The following is a 9,587-nucleotide window of genomic DNA, read 5'->3' as shown; positions in this document are numbered from 1 at the left end:
TTTGTAGTTAATAATTTATAAAATGTTCAACTTTTATAGCTAAGGATTGAAAATTTAAAACAAGGCTCCACGTAAATAGGTTATATATAAATTACTTTATTCACAATAATATCATCATATACTTGGTAGGCTGACTGACCGTTTTCGCTCAGAATCGTTTTTCTTATACAGTGATATTATATCATTGAATTCAAATTTAACACCATCCATTACCAGTGACCCACTTGTCACCTACTGTACAGCAGAGCGACATTCACTTACCCACCTTTTTTTATTATTTAGTTAACTTTTTTCTAGACAGATAGCGCCATTGTTGTATTTTTTGACAACCAACTTTTCTACTTTTCCGGTAGATTTTTCTAAAATTGTATTGCACAAGAACCTTCCCCTGACAATTACGAACACAACAAAAAAAGAATTAGCGAAATCGGTGTAGCCGTTCACGCGTGATGCGACGACCAAGGGAAACGGATCCATTTTTATATATGGAGATATACATACATAATATATATAATATTATCGTAATTTTGTACGGTAAACGTTAAAATTCGTGTACAGCAAGTGCGATTGGATATATATGTATAACCATCTTGTAGATAATTACTTCCTCTACAGTTTATAACTAGAACTTTTTATTAAACGACGTATAAAAAGCGAGATATTCAAAAAAAAAAGCAAATTTCGTGATTTTTGGCCTCGAATAACCTTTGACGCGAACATGTTACAGATGGCGACCTTTCACACGTTGTTTACAACGATGCCATTAAGGTGCGTACCAAAATTCAGCTAGGTGGGAATTTTTCCGAGCTGAAAACCTAATATCACAGTACTTACCACAACGGACAATCTGATTGCAGTAATATAATTTAAATGGGTAGGCATCAAGCTCAAAATTAAATACATTATGCCTTACAACGAAATTTTGTGCAAACATCAAGATATCAGAACTCTAAATGTTGAATAGGTACCAATATAATATAATATAATAAAATTATAATAAATATAATATATTTGTCGTACGTATTCCTTAAATTTTCGAGAAACGCGCTACACTAAATGATTATACATAAAATCGTGTTTTATCATGCTTGTTTTCTAGCACACATACACACAAATATAAATTTAACAAGAAAACAATAAAAACGTTATACTTGGCAGCCGATATGAAATATCGATCAATGGTTGAAAATAATATGACCTCGTCTGACAATTCAAACGTTTTATCGGTCAAAAACATTATAATATACATTTTGTCTGTGGTTATGTGTAGTACTGTAGTACCTCTCACTGTTTCACAGAAATACCCACACAAATACAGAATGTATTGAACAAATGAGTTTTGATTCGAGTAAGTACCTACCTACTTTTACCCACCTGCACCTCGGCGGAGTCGTATCATGATTATAATATGAACCGTGCGCTGCTCAATACAACGTGGCTTGCTATAAAACATATAAAGAATAATGCATAATAATAATTGATAGGTCTAATAGGTAGATATAGTAAGTCCCCACCACGGCCATCTATTATCTATAGCCGTGGTACCTACCAAAAAAAAAAACAATTAAAACAATATTACTTACCTTAAATTACCTACACTGAGCGCCGTCTCAAATGTAGTCTCGTTTAGATACTTTGCATGCGAATATTGGTTGAACTGATGAACAACTTGCGCCCAATATTTAGATTAACCGATTAATGTTAATTTTATACGCCAATATTTATAGATAGGTACATAGAAAATAATATAATGTAAAGTTTAGCCTAATCGAAATTAGCATTACGCCATTACCTACCTACTTATATATCGAAACTGGGACCACTGGGTACCTATTGTGGCTGTTAACGGAATGTTTTTATCCGTACAAATAAGACTTGTAATGTTTTCAACTCGATTCCTCGATTATTGTTCTATGATTCCAGTAAGAAGCAGTAATAACAAATACGAATATTGTACAAAATCATGAAGGTAAACTTAATGTTGTTAAATTAATTATTATTGCGTAATAATATATATAGTCAAGTAATCAAATACCTATATTCAACTGTAGGTGTATTATAGTTCCTACCTGTGTACCTACCTAATGCTACATTATGTTATAGTGTATACCTATAGTCTTGCTGTTAAATAATAAAAAATTCAAAATTCAAATTCAACGATTTGTTCAACAGTGCTCATCCTAATATTTTTGTATTCATCGATGATGTTCTGAAAATTATACAAAAGGCTACCTATATAAAATTAAGAAACACTCACTTAAATACTCGCAGAACAAATATAATTGAAAAAGAAACATTTAAAAGAAAAAGAAATGCTATGAAATGGTTAGAAGAAAATCAAATTGACAAACTTGAATTTATACAAATACTAACATACAAATTTTTACCAGTTCCCAAATTTTTTAAAAAAAATCAAAACATTTTAATGTCAAAAAAAACATTTTTAACCTTCAAAAATATCATAATATACGTTTTTACCAGAGCCAACATTTTTAAATAAAAAACAAAAAATCATTTTAACCTACCTGCAGTATCTACTGATGCTACAGACAGTCCTAAGCCTGTATAAAAATGTGAAGGAAAATGAAACTCTTTTAATTTTAATTTACATATTTCAATTAATTTAATTTTAAATTTCTGGCCGCAATTCGTATGTAACCCAAAAAAACTCGGGTCAAAATTCGCATGCACCCCAAAAAACCTCAAACCGCAATTCGGAAGAAATTTTTACCGTGGGACGCAACTATTAGCCACCCCTACGTAAGTCACTTATTCGATGCACCCAGTGTCTAGTTCTAACGTTATAATCAGGATATGGTTTTTTTAAAATGTAAAAACATGTTTTTAATAATATGGTAATTTGGTAAGCAAAACACATAGGTACAATATTATGATATTATTGTGATTAGTAGATAATATATGCTTTACTGCTCTAGGTCTCTAGAATATAATAAATAATAATACAATATATGCCTACTATTCAACATTCGATTAATATTTTATATTTTGACCGCACCTACCTGATAGGTAAATGTATGGGATTGTTAATACGCTGTCGGGTCACACGAAGCCATGGACAATCGCTAAAAATGTAATGAATCATTACCTATAATAAATTGACTACAGCTAGGCCAATGGTCCCTTAATCATGATTTGCCCGTTTAATTTTATTGATCCATTAAATTAATCAATTTTTTGTGTAACCCAGCAGTAGAATGGTAAATTTAAAATAATTATAATTATGCATCTGTTGTTCCATATTTTTAAATTATAAGTTCTAATATGATTAATGAATAATGACGATCTTAAAGAATATACCAAAACAATCTTGTTTATGCATTATATAGGTAATTATTAACTTGGGATTCTACGAATATATACATAAAAACTTTTAGGTGTTAAGATCATAAGTAAATTAATTAATTAAGAAAAGCATTTAACGGTAAGTAACATTAATAAATTTTAACTAAAAAAAAAAATCAGGATGGCTATATACTTATATACTTATATTATCAGTGTTCAAACGAACCGTTAAAGTTATTAAAATAAGAATATTATTATTATATTATGATGATTCAGGTTATAAATAAACAAACTATTTCCATAAGAGTTAAATTTATATTAGTAGGTTGGTACCTATAATTAATAGTTATATTTGCAGTTGAAAGTTTAAAATGTATTAATAAAAAGTAAAAACCAAAAACGCTATGTGTATACTTAGTTCAAAATAAGAAATGCAAACGGCGGCCGACTTGTGCGCAGGGGTGTGGCAATAACACGGGAGGTATACAATTTAGTGACTTGGTGTCGGTAGGGTGGGGGGGGGGGGGGTAGTGCCGACTAAACGGCGAACAGCTTCGTCTCGTTACCCTGCGATCAGGACCCCGGCAGAGTGCAGACTACGACCTATCACGATAATATAACCAGCCACGAACACCAGTCCAACGTCCTAACGGACGCCGGCCAGTCTAATCTTTTGTGTCTTTGTGAGCCCCGCCAAAATCCCTTAAATCATATACTAGATTTATGACCTAAGTCTAATACGTAGGTAGCTCATAAATAGTTGTGTTATACTGCTATTGATCACAGCTTAGGTATATACTAATTTATATATCAATAAAATGTCATTTGCATTTTCTTCAGTACCTAGTACCAATAAGGCATTTTTTCGAGTTTTAATCTAAGTTTTATTTAAATTTGATATTTTGTGGGAATTGCCTGTAAACAATTTAAACAACATTAATGATACAAAATAGCGGGTAAGTGGATATTGCTCTGCTGTACAGTAGGTTACAAGTGGGTCACTGTATAATAGATTGTATTCAATTTGAATTCAATGATATCATACCTATCATTGTATATGTAAAACGATTCTGAGCGGAGACGGTTTGTCAGTCAGGATATTTTATATCGCTATTATATTTTATTATAGCCTGTAAGTTGAATTAATATTATAAATTACAACAAAATAACTAAAGTTTTTATTTTTATTTTTATTCGTTTCTACGGTGATGAACAAAGCGTTAGAAATTTAAGTCCCATTTTTAGCGGTTTTTTTTGTAATTTGTCGGTGGTTTTTCCCGTGGCAATGAATAACTATTGAGAAAATCGAAAAAAGGACCTCTTTAAAGTACCATCTTGATCCAATTTGCTCAAAGGTAAGATACTATATGTTGAAAATCGAAGCACTCCTCCCGGTAGAAATTTTGTATACAAGATAAAAAAAAAAAATTAAACATCGTTGTAAAACCACTAGACTCTCGCCCCGCTCAGAATCTAAAAAAAAATGCTATGACATAACAGAGAATTTTGTCTTTATTCATTATGTGATGTAAATATAAGTACCTAGGTACCTATTTCTATCCGTTGCAGTCCATGAAATACGAAACTAAATATTTTACGGTCGAATTTTGTGAGTGTGAATCTTCATAAATTAATTACACAATCAAAATAATAAATTAATGTGATCGATTACAATCTGTGAACGTAATAATAATATCATCGATTGTGGTTGCGTTATCAACTTATACAGTTATACAGTTTTAATAGTTCTACCCATATAAATAATTTTTTCCCGCAGATATTAGAGAGGTCTCGCTCCCATTCCACGCCATGCACGATTTATATCCACGGCAACCTAGTTCCTATTTATGGACTTAAAAATGTATTAACATGATTATATATGCCTACATAGAATATAGATAAATATATGCTTAAACGCCTTAAAATAATATCATGTTATAAAAAAATGGAAGCAAATAACTTATAACGTTTTGAACGTTATTTAAAGAAATAAGTATTTCATAACTTTTTAATAGTCTACTTAATTTTTCACAAACTCTGTAAAAACATCGGAGTACCTTTTAGCAGTTTTCTTACCTTCTTTGTGTTTAAAATCAAATGTCAAAAATAAAATACAATCAATAATGTTATAACACTTATATAAACTTTACAGGTACAGTGTACACTTTATAACTCAAAAAGCCAAAATTGTATTAATTATATTTTTAGAAGCTTTTACCAGCTAGTACTTTGCACTTTCGTAGTATACGTAATATATCATATATAGAGGCCAATATAGATTCGTTTTCATCGCCCATCATTGCTGTTAACAGTATTGCTGGCATTGTGGCATCCGTACTTGTTTATGGGACATGTCTGTTTTCGACCAAAATCGTAAGTACCCTTCCCTTTTTGACCGATTCACTTTACAACCAAATTTAAAAAAGGTCGATTCCTCTTCCGGCAAACCAATAAGTTTAATATCTACTTTCTGTTATAAATATCGACAATTATTACAAATATAAGTTATATAAAATATTTATACGTATTTTAGTATTTAATATATAAATTATTAAAAATATTAGTATTATTAATAATATATAATTGTTGTCAATAGTTTTGACAAATTTAACAACAAATTCTCATAAGTACAACGATTTTCATATTTTGTCGTTTTTCAAAAACTATAAACCGCGGAACTTGATATTTTCATCAAAATAAATGCTTATTTTATCATTTTCTATACGTGATAAGTCATAACATTTTCAAAATATTTTGAATTTTTTTAGTTTTTTATTCTATAAATTTCAATAAAATTTTATTCGTTTGCTCAAAAATCTTGAAAATTTAATACAATGTTCCTTGTAAGTTGTTATAATAGCAGTTGATAAATATTAAAGATTCATAGGTTGGTATTTTATACGTATATTTAAAGTTCAAATATTGTTAAAATGTATCAAAATATCGAACATTTTCAAGTTTATTGTAGTTAAAAAATGATAAAATGTTCAATTTTAAAGATTGACAATTTAAAATAAGGATTCTCATAATTAATTTATCCTGTAACCAAAAAATCTAAAAAATATATAAACACGCTTATTTTTTACAAACATTTTAAGTTCAAATTTGGACGAAATTACATATTAAAACCAAGAATTACGATTTTAGTTTTTCTGTTGTAATTTAAAAATGTATATTTGTGGGTAGGTACCTATATATGACATTTTTAGAGTACATATTTTATGCATACAATGACATTTTCAAATGTGATTTTTTTGGCAAAAATGAATTTAATCTATTATTGTTACCTATACAATGCCTAATAGTAAAATAAATTGCTTTAATCACAATAATATAAAAATATATACCTATCTACTTAGTAATATTATAGGCTGACAGACTCGTTTTTCGTATAAAATAATTTTATATCATTGAATTCAAATCTAACACCATCCATTACTGCAGTGACCCATTTATAAACTACCGTACAGCAGAGTGACATCCACTTACCTTATTTCTTAAATTAGCTGTTATTATTATTTATATAGAAACATTCAACATATTAATATATCAATTATAATATTAATAATTTATTACACACCTATGATAGTACATGAAAATGCAAATTTTTTCTGAAAAATATGAAATATCTTATAATAATTTTACCATAGCAGGTAGATTGGTGGAAATAGGAATAACAACCTAACAACAAAAAAAAAGATAGGTAAGTGGATGTCGCTCTGCTGGACAGTAGGTTATTTTTAGCCAAAATAACTTATTCTATAGTTTAATGCAATATGCTGTAAATTTCAGCTTTTATTTTAACTACAATTCTCACAAATAGAAACTTATTTTCATATTTTTAATTAATATGTAAATATAATATTAATAATAATAACTATTTCACTAATAATTATTAAACAAATGTTAATATTACAATACTGGTTTACCCACTGAAGCCTATGGCTGTTGTGTGAGGAGGAGTTTATAGTAAAAAGTCCAATATTTTTATAATATTATTTATATCTAAGTCTATTCTGTATTATTATTTTAGGTGATTTGTTATCCACAAATGTCAGATTTATCTACGCTTATCACGGCGCTTTTGAAAACTACTGGGAAGTTTTTACTTTTGACCCCCCAAAATACCAACTAGATTCACTTTCCTATCAGAAAAGATACTGTTGAAGAAAATCCAAGCATTTTTACTGTCCTAAAAGGTGATGACAGACACAAAAATAAAAAAATAAAAAACACACATCATTGTAAAATCAATACATTCATCGTTCCACTCAGAATCTAAAATTTAACCGGCGGAAATGTTACATGCTCCTATCTGCAGACTATCTACCTGGCCTTGTTCGGCTGTGCTGTACGTATAACCAATATGCAAAGTGCATACATTAGAAACACTTTTATTTTCTGACTTCTGGCTGATCTTATTCCCGGTTGTTAAATATAGGTACCTACCTAATAATAATTATATTTTATGAATTGGAAAAATTACATTTTGATAAATTAATGTTTATTTAAATCATCTCACTTGAATTATTTATGTACAATAATATTTAACGTACTTTTTTTTTTGCTTAATAGTTGCGTAGTCAAGATTATAGATAATATTAAATGAGATAGAGGTATTATCGATGGTTGGGATGGTGTAATAATTATAATATTAATATGCATAATATTCATATACATTTAATGTACAGCCTTGTATCACGAACATTTGGCGATTGTCTCATTCATTATTTTAATTAAGTTTAAATATTTAAAATCTTTGTGATACAACTCTGAATATTATATACCTATTAATATAAGATTTGTGACGTAAAGTTCAAACACTTTTTGTTTATTGTTAAATAATTTTTGATGAGACTTTTGTTCTTATAAACTTATAATATTATTAACAAGACGGTATCAAAAATAAAACAAATGGTCTAATGGCCAAGTTGAAACTATAATAGGTATAGTCAATAAACTTAGTTTTAACCAACTATATGTCAATATCAATTTATAGCTTTAACACTTTAAAGTTTAAACCACAGACGGAATGTCTATTATATATTATATTATATTAAATGTCAAATTTCGGTCGAAGGCCAATTCATATTTTGATAAGAATATATTTTTATAATAGTAGTAAAATAAGCTGAACTATATTGTACAAAAATCATAATAAAACATTTTAAGTTTGGATTACGATTAAAGTGTATATATTTTATTTCAACCTTTGAATATCAGTATAATATTTAACTGGGTAACTATTGAGTTTATTCACATACTATATACACATACTATACTATATTTAGTGATGACATACAAAAAGAAGAAAAGCAACGCGTAATTTTAAATTTCTAAACCGACATAGGGCAAAAGTGGTTTTTGCTCGGAGTCTATTACAGTACCTTTTTTTTTTTTTTTGCCGAATATAATCATTACATGGGAGCCGAACTGTTTTCACATTACTTAACTCCCATGCAGCATCGTTTATTTAATAAAAAATGTACACATCTTTGTTTTGGACTCGCATGAGTCGTGGTTTTATAGTATACTATTACAGTACCTACCTGCCATGCATCTTCACAAATAATGTCGAAATCGTTTGAAGTATAGAGTTGATTTAAATACAACTTATAACTTGGTAACATTTAGGTAACTATATAGTTTTCTTAAATTATTACATATTTTATTGTTAACTAACCCATTGTTGAAATTTTAGAATGAAAGATACTATACAAAAATTAAAAGTCTACGAGGAAGAAAAGTATTATTTAGAATTAAAAATGTCGAGGCTGGTAAATAATTACTAGATTAGTCAATATTATATTAATATTTTATGAACTATTAAAGTTTGTTTTTATTATGACAACTATTTTCTGAAGATAAATTATACTTATACAGGTTGTACTATTGAGTTGAACGATTAGATATAGATAATAGTATAATAAGCAATAGGCTGGGCATTAACGAGTTAAAAAGTTAAAGTTAAGTTAAAAAGTTAATTTAGTTTTAACTTTTTAACTTAACTAGTTACTTTTGGCTTTTCATTAACTTAACTGTTAACTTACTAAATTTCTTTCTTAATTAACGTAAAATTAAAGAGTTAATTTTTCATTTTTAGAAGTAAGTTAAGTTAATTTATTTTGTTTTTAACTTTATAATATTTCACTATTTCAGTCTATTTTGTTTTCATGTCAAAAAATATGTATCGTAAATTGTTTAAGGTTGAAAATGTATATCATTTGATTCTAACTTATATGGAAATACTGTATAAAGTATTAACACTACTATATGCTATAGTT

The sequence above is a fragment of the Metopolophium dirhodum genome, chromosome 5, assembly GCF_019925205.1.
Source record: "Metopolophium dirhodum isolate CAU chromosome 5, ASM1992520v1, whole genome shotgun sequence".
In the NCBI taxonomy this organism is placed as follows: domain Eukaryota; kingdom Metazoa; phylum Arthropoda; class Insecta; order Hemiptera; family Aphididae; genus Metopolophium; species Metopolophium dirhodum.
Note: the sequence above shows the minus strand (reverse complement) of the source record.